Source organism: Scomber scombrus, chromosome 18 (assembly GCF_963691925.1).
Source record: "Scomber scombrus chromosome 18, fScoSco1.1, whole genome shotgun sequence".
NCBI classification, from domain to species: Eukaryota; Metazoa; Chordata; class Actinopteri; order Scombriformes; family Scombridae; genus Scomber; species Scomber scombrus.
The window spans coordinates 4,606,513-4,617,512 of NC_084987.1; the positions used below are offsets into that span (position 1 = coordinate 4,606,513).

Sequence of the window (11,000 nt, forward strand, 5' to 3'; positions counted from 1 at the left end):
CTTCACAAAGTTCCTCTTTAAATTTTATGACTGCATATTTTCTTTTTGCAATGATACATGCATGAAAACTGGTCTATCACTTTCTGTAGGACTGATAAAGGCTCATGAAGATTTAATGTAAAACACTTTTAGCTTAACAATGCTGACAGGAAGCAGTAATTGCTTTCAGACAGAGGTTAACCACAGAATGATAATATCATTAAAAGCTTCATTGTCTGCTGGATGAGGCTGATGAAGAAGAGCAAAGTTCACACACACAGAGACACATTTATATACAGACATTACATTTATTCTAACCCCTAACGCGCTATACAAGCCAGAGTATTGATTTATTAATATCTTTTCTGCCTGTTGCACCTGTCGCGTTCCTCCTTTAGAAATCGGATTAGAAAAGCAAACACAGCAGTCGCCCGGCTCTCCGCAGCCGCCAGACGACCACAGTCAGCTCCGACTGCGATTGTATGGAGGTCTCAAAATGGAACCAATTGATTTTTTAGATTGATAAGTTATTTTAAACCCCGCCACCCCCGCCTCTCTCTCCTCTGTCTCTCCTGAGTCTCTACTGCATTCATTTCCAAACATTTTACTCTTGTGATGCTGCAACTTTTTGGGGGATTTTGACTGCTATGATTTTATTTAAAGTTCAGATTCACAAACCAAAGAAAAAGCATACATTTAAACCATGAAAACAAGGTTCTACCCATCAAACTATTATCTACAAAGACTGAAAAATACAGAGAATCACTGTACAGCTGTCACGATGTGTCACTGATCATATCTAACCCAACTTTTCTTTACTTTGGAAAAATGTATTGTTTGGTTTAATTGAAAATGACAGAAATCTTTCCCTGCAATTTTTATTTGATTCATTTTCTTATCATTTATATCCAAATTTTTATGTTCGTAGATCCACATTTTCCAGCAAAAAAAAAACACATTTTGTAGAGTCAACAGTAAATATCAAACAATACATTTGTACAAATAAAAAAGCTGTTAAAACACATAACGTCTTCAAGCTTTACAAGGTTTTTAATTAGCTGTTTATTTTGCTTATCTTGACCTTTATAGGATATTACAAGTGACAGTTCAAGCCTTCTCCTCTTCTTCAGACTAAGGTGTACTTATAAGTGTAAAAGAGATAATACAAATCATTATAAGACCATTATAGTACTATTTGTCTTTTTTACACTTATGTGTATACCTGTAAATATTGAGTGGCATTGGCTCATCACGTGACTTTAAGATTGCGACTATACATTTTGTCTCTAGTCTGAAGAAGAGCAGAAGGCTCGAAACATCCATTGTGATATCCTATTAGATTATATTTGCATTGGAAGCTGCAGTGTGCAGACTTTTTTCGGCTGTTACAGATTTAGTTATTTGGTTCAACACCTGCTTTTGTATTTCAAATGTGCACATCTACACAACATTTTCCTACTTACATAAAACACCTTTCAGTCACAGTTTCTGCAGCTTCTGTAGCAAACCTACACTACAACAATAATAACAGTGAAAGAGCACAAACAACACAAACCGCATTTGGATTGACGGAGCGATTGATCTGCGAGGCCTACAGTCTCCACCAACACCTCCCACCATCCGAACGCTTGTGGGCAGATCAATCGTGCTGTCAATCCAAACACAGTCTTACTGCTTTGCTTTCATGAATGCTGCAGATTCTTTATTTATTTACAGATGATACAGATCTGGAGAAGCAAGAGCAAGAACTGTGCAAATCTCTTCAAGTCAGTGTAACATGTAGGCTAAATCTTTTTCTTCTTTTCTGTAGTGTTTTCACATTTTAATGCAGCTTTGTGACTCAAAGACACCACAGATGTTTTTTTTTGCAGTAGGAAGGCCCTCGTCTATCCCGTTTGACCCCCCCTAATCCCGTGCAGATGCACCCGTCGTCAGATCTATTTTCCACCAGGAGGAGGGGGAGGGGGGGTTAGGCATCAGTCTCACCAACACAACCAGCTGATGGGGATTTTCTCCCTGCTTCTTCTCTTTCTTCTCCAGTGACCCCTCGAATTCACATCTCGTGGCCTCCTCGCAGTCCAACTTGCTGCCGTGTCGAGACGTGTCGACGAGAGGGGTCGACACGCTGTAACTCCCTGCGCTGGTTGTCCACGCTAGTCTACCCGGAGCCAATTATAATTGCAGCTGTTGCCAGACCTTCAAGTGACATTAAGAGGCTATTAAATCAGCACCAATTAGACTGTCTGTGATTCACTGCCAGACAAACTGCTCATATCATACAACTCTCTTTTCCTGCTGGAATATTATATCATTTCCTCTCCTCTTAGGAGGAAATCCAGCTGACTAAAAATGTCTGTATTTCCTTGAAAAGAAGAAGAAGAAACAGTAAATTATACTCAATTTCTGTAGTTTGTATAAGGGTGAGAACATTAAGCAACAATACTAAATAGAAGTACATAGAAATATTCACATTTGAGAGGCAGGAACCAGATAATGTTGACTTTTCTTCTTAAAAATTGGCTTAAAATGATCAATTGATTATCAAAAGAGTGCCAGGGCTCTAATTAAGCAACAGCATTACATAAAACCTGGAGTACATCCAGCCATCACGACCCAACCTAATTATTAATGATAATAAAAACACTAAAGATAGTTTATTTTATGCTTTCAACAAGTTGTTTCTGGCTTTTTGCTGATTGACCCCATGACTCACTTTACTTACAATGCAAGACACATTAATTTACATGTTTATTATCTATGCTGGATTTAACCAAATGATGAGACAAAATGCAGACAAGTAGGGGGCCAGTAGGGGGCTGCAGAGAAAAAATAACTAAATTGTGCTCTCGATTTAAAAACACCTGCTGTCCATTTAATAATCTGTGCTGTCACCATGGAGATTCCCGTACAGAAAACCAGACTTTTTTACTGTAAACACTTTCACGGTTCAGTTCATAAAAGCTTTGGATCCAACACTGATCAGTAACTTATGTTGGACATGTTTTAAGGAAAGAAGAAAAGTCTTCTTTGTCTCTTTCTTCAAACCTCTGGCAGCTTTGATTTTTATTTAAAGTCCAGATTCACAAACCAAAAGAAAAAATAGTGCAAAACCATGAAAAAAAACCCCTTTTTGTTTCATGGTGTCATATGCAACTAATCTGCTGCACTGATTTACACTGACTGGCTGCATTTACAAACAAACCTCTGGCTGAGTGAATGTGTTTGGTGCCCTCTACAAGGGGAGAACAGGCAAAATAGTACAATACAAGTGATTAAATATAGAGTTTTTTTCCCCTCAGTGGCTCTTTAGAAAAGCCCAAAAAGACAAATACATCATGCAAACAACTCAAGTGCATGTTATAATCATAACTTTACAACATAAACTAAGAACAAACATCATGAAAGAAAACAAAATATAGTGTTGCAAGCAAATATAAGAAGGAATAAGAAGAGGCAGCATACAAAATAATCAGTATGACACGTAAAAAAGCAGATTTTGATTAACAGAGTAACATAAATATTGTGGTGAATATGAATAATGAAACATATTTAAAGCCAAATACACACATATAAGATACATCTACAATGAATGCGGGTTAAAGAGACAGGCCTCCGTCTGGAATGTGCTAAATGTTACCCGTCAACCTCGTCTGTTCCCAACACAAACACAACCAGTCTCGTATAATCAGCTCTGCTCCCCAGACAGCCAATGCCAGAATTTCAGCGATGCCCCTAACAGACCTAATCTTCCCTGATCCCAGAAAATGAGGCCTGCCATGTCGGGACCCTAAGCCCTCTAAGCTGTCGTCCTTAGCATTCATTGCTTTTTAATGGACAGCCCTGAAGGATCACAATTGAAACTGTTTAAAAAGTGACACAATACGGCTATACATAGACAGTTCTGAAATACAAAATGGACATACTTGAATTTTTCCAAAGGTGGCGTAGAAGCTCAGATCTCCAAATATAGGAGAAGCTGTGATGTGGGAGTAAATTAAGGGTCGACCATCTCTTATAAAAGCTGTCAAAGTCTTGTTAGGGTGAGGTATGTCTGTGGTGTATTGTTGAAATAGTTAGAGAGGGGAGTCATTGTCAAAGGCTCTGAATCATTTGCTTGGATTCAATCATCTTTTAACTTCTATTTAAGGTTTGCAGCATTCAAGTAAGTGTGATACTACAGCCATTTGTTCCTCTTTCTGACTAATATCCTTTTAATTGAACTAATTTTTGAGTATATTTGTGTGTAGGTGGACAAAAATGAGCGATGCCGAGATGGAGATATTTGGAGTGGCGGCTCCGTATCTCCGTAAATCAGAGCGGGAAAGAATCGCAGCTCAAAACATGCCGTTTGACGCCAAAACAGCCGTTTTCGTGCCCGATCCGAAGCAGGAGTATGTCAAGGGAAAAATCAAAAACCAAGATGGCACCAACATCATCGTGGAGACCGAGGATGGAAAGGTGGATGTATTTTATCACATCACAACTCTGACACCACATTTTTTCTCACCATTTTCTAACTTTTATCTGTCCCCCCCCCCCCTCCCAAACTCAACTCATTGGATCTTTGAATTCACGCTTCAGGTTGTCACGGTGCACCAGGACGACACTCGCCCCATGAACCCTCCTAAATTTGACAAGATCGAAGACATGGCTCTGCTGACACATCTGCACGAGCCAGCTGTGTTGTTCAACCTCAAGGAGCGCTACGCTGCCTGGATGATCTACGTAAGGACAATAAATATGATTATATTTCAAGAACAACATCTCAACTCTCCAACGTCCTACAATATGAATCATTATCTTGATGTTTCTTTTGTTCACAGACCTACTCTGGCCTCTTCTGTGTGACTGTGAACCCTTACAAGTCGCTTCCAGTTTACAACCCGGAGGTGGTGGCCGGGTACCGGGGGAAGAAACGTCAGGAGTCTCCCCCACACATCTTCTCCATCTCTGATAATGGTTACCAGTACATGCTCACAGGTGTGCTCCCATCATAACACCCAACATATGCCTGCTATTATTGATTCTGCCCCTTTCTGACGAACTGTAGCTGGTTTCTGGTTGAAGACGCCTAATTTGTCATCACTAACGACGGACCAAATTACAAACTAAAATATGATTAAAGCTTATTCAGCATTTCCTCAGAAGAAAACCTTTATATTGCTAATAATAATACATATTAAAAATAATTAAACTTTGACTAAAATGCTAATATTTCTTCCGAAACTATACTAAATTGAGTCAAAAGTGAGGAAAACTAATTTAAATTTGCATCAGCAGTAAAACTAAGCTATGAATATCAAAGTAGTTAATGAATGTTTGCTGAAAAGACTTTTTGTTTGACTAAAGTTAAACTTAAACTAATTTAAAGTTTGATTAAAATGGACTCAATTTAAATAAGACGACACAATTATAATCAAAAACACACAAAAAGACCCAAATATATTCAAATGAACAGGTAAAAACCTCAAATGTCTTTCCTTTTATCAGATCGAGAGAACCAGTCTATCCTGATCACGTAAGTACGACTTTATATGACTTCTTAAAATACTTAAAGTCCTTAATTTAGTTGATTTCCCATCATTCACATCATGCTGTACTGTTGTCAGTGGAGAATCTGGTGCTGGAAAGACGGTCAACACAAAGCGAGTCATTCAGTATTTTGCAACAATTGCATCATTCGGTGACTCGAGCAAGAAAGAGCAACTTCCAGGCAAAATGCAGGTTCAGTCACATCTTACATTAAAAACTGAAATAATGTATATATATATATATATATATATATATATATATATATATATATATATATATATATATATATATATATTTACACCAACTACTTTGAAAGAAGAACAAGTTTTTATTGTTGAATTTGTTTTCCAGGGAAATCTGGAGGATCAAATCATCCAGGCCAACCCTCTGCTGGAAGCTTTTGGGAATGCTAAGACTGTGAGGAATGACAACTCCTCCCGATTTGTGAGTTCAAACTTCATTAGTACAGAAGTCACGAGCCGCCATGATTGCAATTGTATTTTTTTTATTGTGTTATTTTGAGATCATGAGAGAATTAATCAGGTCTGAGAAAACTACTTTAATATAATGAGATAACAAGGTGATAACTTATGATTACATGATTTGTTTAATATTAATTATTTTGGCCTTTCTTAGCTTCCATATATCAGAGCAGTTTTTTTAATAGAAATATATACTGGAACTCTTATGTTAACCTAAAATATAATAATATTCTACTCACTGCAATACATTTATTTTAAAAATTATATTTTGGCCTTTATTAGCTTCCATATGAAATATACTGTAACATTTATATAAACCTTAAATAATAATACTCCAAATGTAAACTGTGCATCAGATCCCAAAATTTGTGCCCTCAATGTTAAACTACGAATATGATCAGTATAGAAGTCAAGAGTGGCCATGACTGCATTTAGTTTTTAATCCTGTTATCTTCTGATTTTCAGATAATGCAACAATTACAACAACAGCCATTCTCAGCTAATATATCAGAATAGTTGTTAGTTGAAATATATAATTTATATGTCAAACTAATTTAATATCCTTTCCAGGGAAAATTCATTCGCATCCACTTTGGAACAAAGGGGAAGCTGGCGTCAGCTGATATTGAAACTTGTAAGTTTTGCTTATATCATAAATATTCCACTGCTACTCTGAGTTTTATAAGATATATTTCATCTCTTACTGTGGTTTCATTTATTATCAGACCTTTTGGAAAAATCCAGGGTGACCTTTCAGCTGCCGGCAGAGAGGAGCTATCACATCTTCTATCAGATCATGTCAAACAAGAAGCCTGATTTAATTGGTAAATATACTATATTATATCTATTTATATACTATACTGATGACCCGAGTTGTCTTTTATTTATTTTCCTATGTGTTTCCTTTTTTAGAGATGCTGCTGATAACCACCAACCCTTATGATTACCCTTTCATCAGCCAGGGTGAACTCACTGTGCCGAGCATCAATGATATAGAGGAGCTGGTGGCCACAGATGTGAGTGAATGAATGAATGAATGAATGAATGAAATGAATGAATGAATGAATCATCAATCAATTTCATTGTATGTTCACATACAACAAAATGTGTATGTCCATTCACTGTGCTCAAACACACACATGAAAATAGAATTTGTCTTCCGTCTTTAGTTTAGTGTTTTAAAATGTACAAATGAGTCTTAACCCTCCTGTTGTCCTCGAGTCAAGGAAGGAAAGGAGAAGAAGGAAGGAGGAAGGGAGGAGGGAGGAAGGATGGATGGAGGAAGAAGGAAGGAAAGGAGGGTGGAAAGAAGGAAAGGAAGGGAGGAGGAGGAAGAAGGGAGGAAGGAGCGAAGAAGGAAGGGAGGAAGGAGGAAGGGAGGAAGGAGGGAGGAAAAGAAAGAAGGAAGGGAGAAAGGACAGGAAGGAAGGACGGATGGAGGAAAGAAGAAGGAAGGAAGGTAGGAGGAAGGGAGGGAGGGAGAAAGGAAAAGAGGAAGGGAGGAAGGAAGGAAAGAAGGAAGGCAGGGGGGAGGAAAGAAAGAGAGAAGGAGGGAAGGAGGAAGGAAGGGAGGAAGGAAGGAAGGAAGGAGGAAGGCAGGAAGGTAGGAAGGAAGGTAGGAAGGAGGGAGGGAGGGAGGGAGGGAGGGAGGGAGGGAGGGAGGGAGGGAGGGAGGGAGGGAGGGAGGGAGGGAAGGAGGGAGGAAGGACAGACAATGCCAGTACTGGCATTGTTTTTAAGATGAAGGGACAGGTAATATAGATTTTTCTTCCCCATTTTTCAATCATTGAATCATTGATGTGTGTCAGAAGAATGAAAAAAAACGACTTAATTACAAATCGTTTGAAACCAATAAGCATCATATAAAACAAATCAAGAATATCTTTATATTGTCATGATACAATCCCTCTGACATTTTGCTATACTGAGACTGCACTAATCATTATTCATCCAACAGAGTGCCATCGACATCCTGGGGTTCAACACGGAGGAAAAGGTGGGCATCTACAAGCTGACTGGTGCTGTGATGCACAACGGGAACATGAAGTTCAAGCAGAAGCAGCGAGAGGAGCAAGCCGAGCCAGATGGCACCGAGGGTGAGGCGTCGCCGCTCTGAATTTAAACTAAACTTACTCTTAACATTCATCGCATGCCATCGCTCCCCTCAAGCCTAGTATTTGCTTTATGAATAAATTGTGTTGCTATATATCCCACAGTGGCTGACAAAGTGGCCTATCTCATGGGTCTGAACTCTGCTGACCTGCTGAAAGCGTTGTGTTACCCTCGAGTGAAGGTTGGGAATGAGTACGTCACCAAAGGCCAAACTCCACAGCAGGTACAGGATATGTATTTTGAATATTATTTTTATTTTATTTTTTAATTTAGCCTCTATTTAACCAGGTTAGTACCATTGAGATCAGGGTTACAAAACAGCTACAATATTAGATTTTTTAAAACACACCACTTGCATACAGACAGTCTGATCTTTAACCTTCGTGTTGTTCTCCCGGGTCAAATTGACCCCGTCTGTTTTGACTGTTCCTTCTTTCCTCCCCTCCCTCCTTCTCTCCTTCTCTCTTTCTTTCCTTCCCTCCTACCTTCCTTCCTTCCTTCCTTTCCTTCCTCCCCTTCTTCTTTCCTCCTCCCTCCTTCTCTCTTTCTTTCCTCTGTCCTTCTTTCCTTCCTTCCTTCCTTTCTTTATTTTCTTTCCTCCCTTCCTTCCTTCCTTCCTCCCTCCTTTCCTTCCTTCCTTCCCTCCTTCCTTCCTCCCTCCTTCCTCCCTTCCTTCGTCCCTCCCTCCTTTCCTTCCTTCTTCCTCCCTTCCTTTCCTTCCTCCCTTCCTTCCTCCGTCCTCTCCTTCCTTCTTCCTCCCTTCCTTCCTTCCTTCCTCCCTCCTTTCCTTCCTTCTTCTTCCTTCCATGACTCGAGGACAACAGGAGGGTTAAATTCAGTTAAGGGTAAGATGAAGTTCACATTGACGATTGTTCCAAGCATCAGGGGCCGAAAACCTAAAAAGCTTTCTTTCCCAATTCAGTTCTTACTTTTAGAACAACCAGTTGCAAAACGTCCATTGTTTCCATATTAGAAATAAGGAAATAAGGCTCACAGACTCAGTAATTTCTTTTAAATCACTTTTTATGTGATGTCATTTGTTTGTTTATTGTTATTGTCTTTTATTTCACTTTATTTTATTTATATACTTTCATACTATATTCTCATCATCTCCTTACTGTATTTCATTTCCCTCTACCTTCATCTCGTCAAAGTCAGTCTTGTTATTTCTATCTGTGTTGTGTGTCTTTGCTTTGTATTGTACTGCTTTTGCCTTGACTGTCAAAGCAGGAAGTAGAAGGTGCTATATAAAATAAAGTTATTTTTATATTAAAAATGAAGATAAGTAAGAAGGAATTTGACCCAGAATGGCTTTATAGATGAACAAGTGACTGAGAAGTTAAGCAGTTTGTAATATATCTAAGTGCCCCATCATACTCACTATCCAACATGAGAAGACAACGAGCAGATGCATTCATACACAGTATTTCTACACAAAAAACACAATACATTCACCACGACGCTCAATCTGAGGACAGATCAGTGAAAAAGACGTCTGATTCTCAGGTGAACAACGCCATGGGTGCGCTGTCTAAGGCCGTGTATGAGAAGCTGTTCCTGTGGATGGTCACTCGGATCAACCAGCAGCTCGACACCAAACTTCCAAGACAGCATTTTATCGGCGTCCTGGATATCGCAGGGTTTGAGATCTTTGAGGTACTTCATGCCTTTACGAAATAAAACATATCTTTACACAAATATCGATATTTATTTGATGAATAAGATGTTGCTGTTTGATTCAGATGAACAGTCTGGAGCAGCTGTGCATCAACTTTACGAATGAGAAGCTGCAACAGTTTTTCAACCATCACATGTTTGTGCTGGAGCAAGAAGAGTACAAGAAGGAAGGGATTCAGTGGGAGTTCATCGACTTCGGCATGGACCTGGCAGCTTGCATTGAGCTCATTGAGAAGGTACATCACTTTTATATCAACTCAAATATTCACATTGAAGCAGAGAAATCAAACAAGTGGAATAAAAAACACTTATAGTCTTTCTTTCCTGCAGCCGATGGGGATTTTCTCTATTCTGGAAGAGGAGTGCATGTTTCCAAAGGCGACAGACGGCTCCTTCAAGAACAAGCTTTACGACCAACACCTGGGAAGAACATCATCTTCCAGAAACCGAAACCCTGCAAAGGAAAGGCCGAGGCTCACTTCTCACTGATGCACTACGCCGGCACCGTAGACTACAACATCAGCGGCTGGCTGGAGAAGAACAAAGACCCGCTGAATGACACCGTGGTGCAGCTTTATCAAAAAGCTTCCCTCAAACTGCTCTCTCAGCTTTTTGCCACATACGCAACTGCTGACGGTCAGTTAACGATCACAGAGATACTACGATGAGAACGCGTGCTGTGATTATGTTTAATTAATATGTACGTCACCTCCCTTGTGTTTCTGTAGGTTCTGCTGATGGAAGTAAGAAAAGCTTCAAGAAAAAGGGATCTTCTTTCCAGACAGTTTCTGCACTCTTCAGGGTAATAACCAATAATGAGATTACAGTAGAAGGAATTACAGTGATAATAAGGTGGTGTGGATTACCTAACCTATAATGAAGGTACTGATGCAGAGACTTAGCAGACATAGATACTGTTTTTGGAAATATTGAGGTAATAAATCCAAGCAGCCCTCTCCTCAACCCAGGATAAGAGTTTGAAAAGACACAAAATTCACCAAAAATGTCTATTAATTTGGATTTTCTTCCATGTTTAATATATTCCAATGTTCTTTTTTATATATTTTGTAGGCTTTTTTTAACATTACTTGAAAAACTGTCCCAGTGTTTCTCTACACGATGGTTTAACCTTTGTGTCGTCCTTCCGGGTCAAATTGACCCCGTCTGTTTTGACTGTTCCTTCTTTCCTCCCTTCCTTCCTTCTGTCTGTACTTCCTC

The 11,000-nt window shown here is 39.2% G+C and overlaps 1 pseudogene; it reads left to right on the forward strand.

The window, feature by feature from the left end:
* The first annotated feature begins 4,236 nt into the window (after positions 1-4,236).
* LOC133999444 (myosin-1B-like) overlaps positions 4,237-11,000 on the forward strand; it is a 19,884-nt pseudogene continuing 13,120 nt past the window's right edge.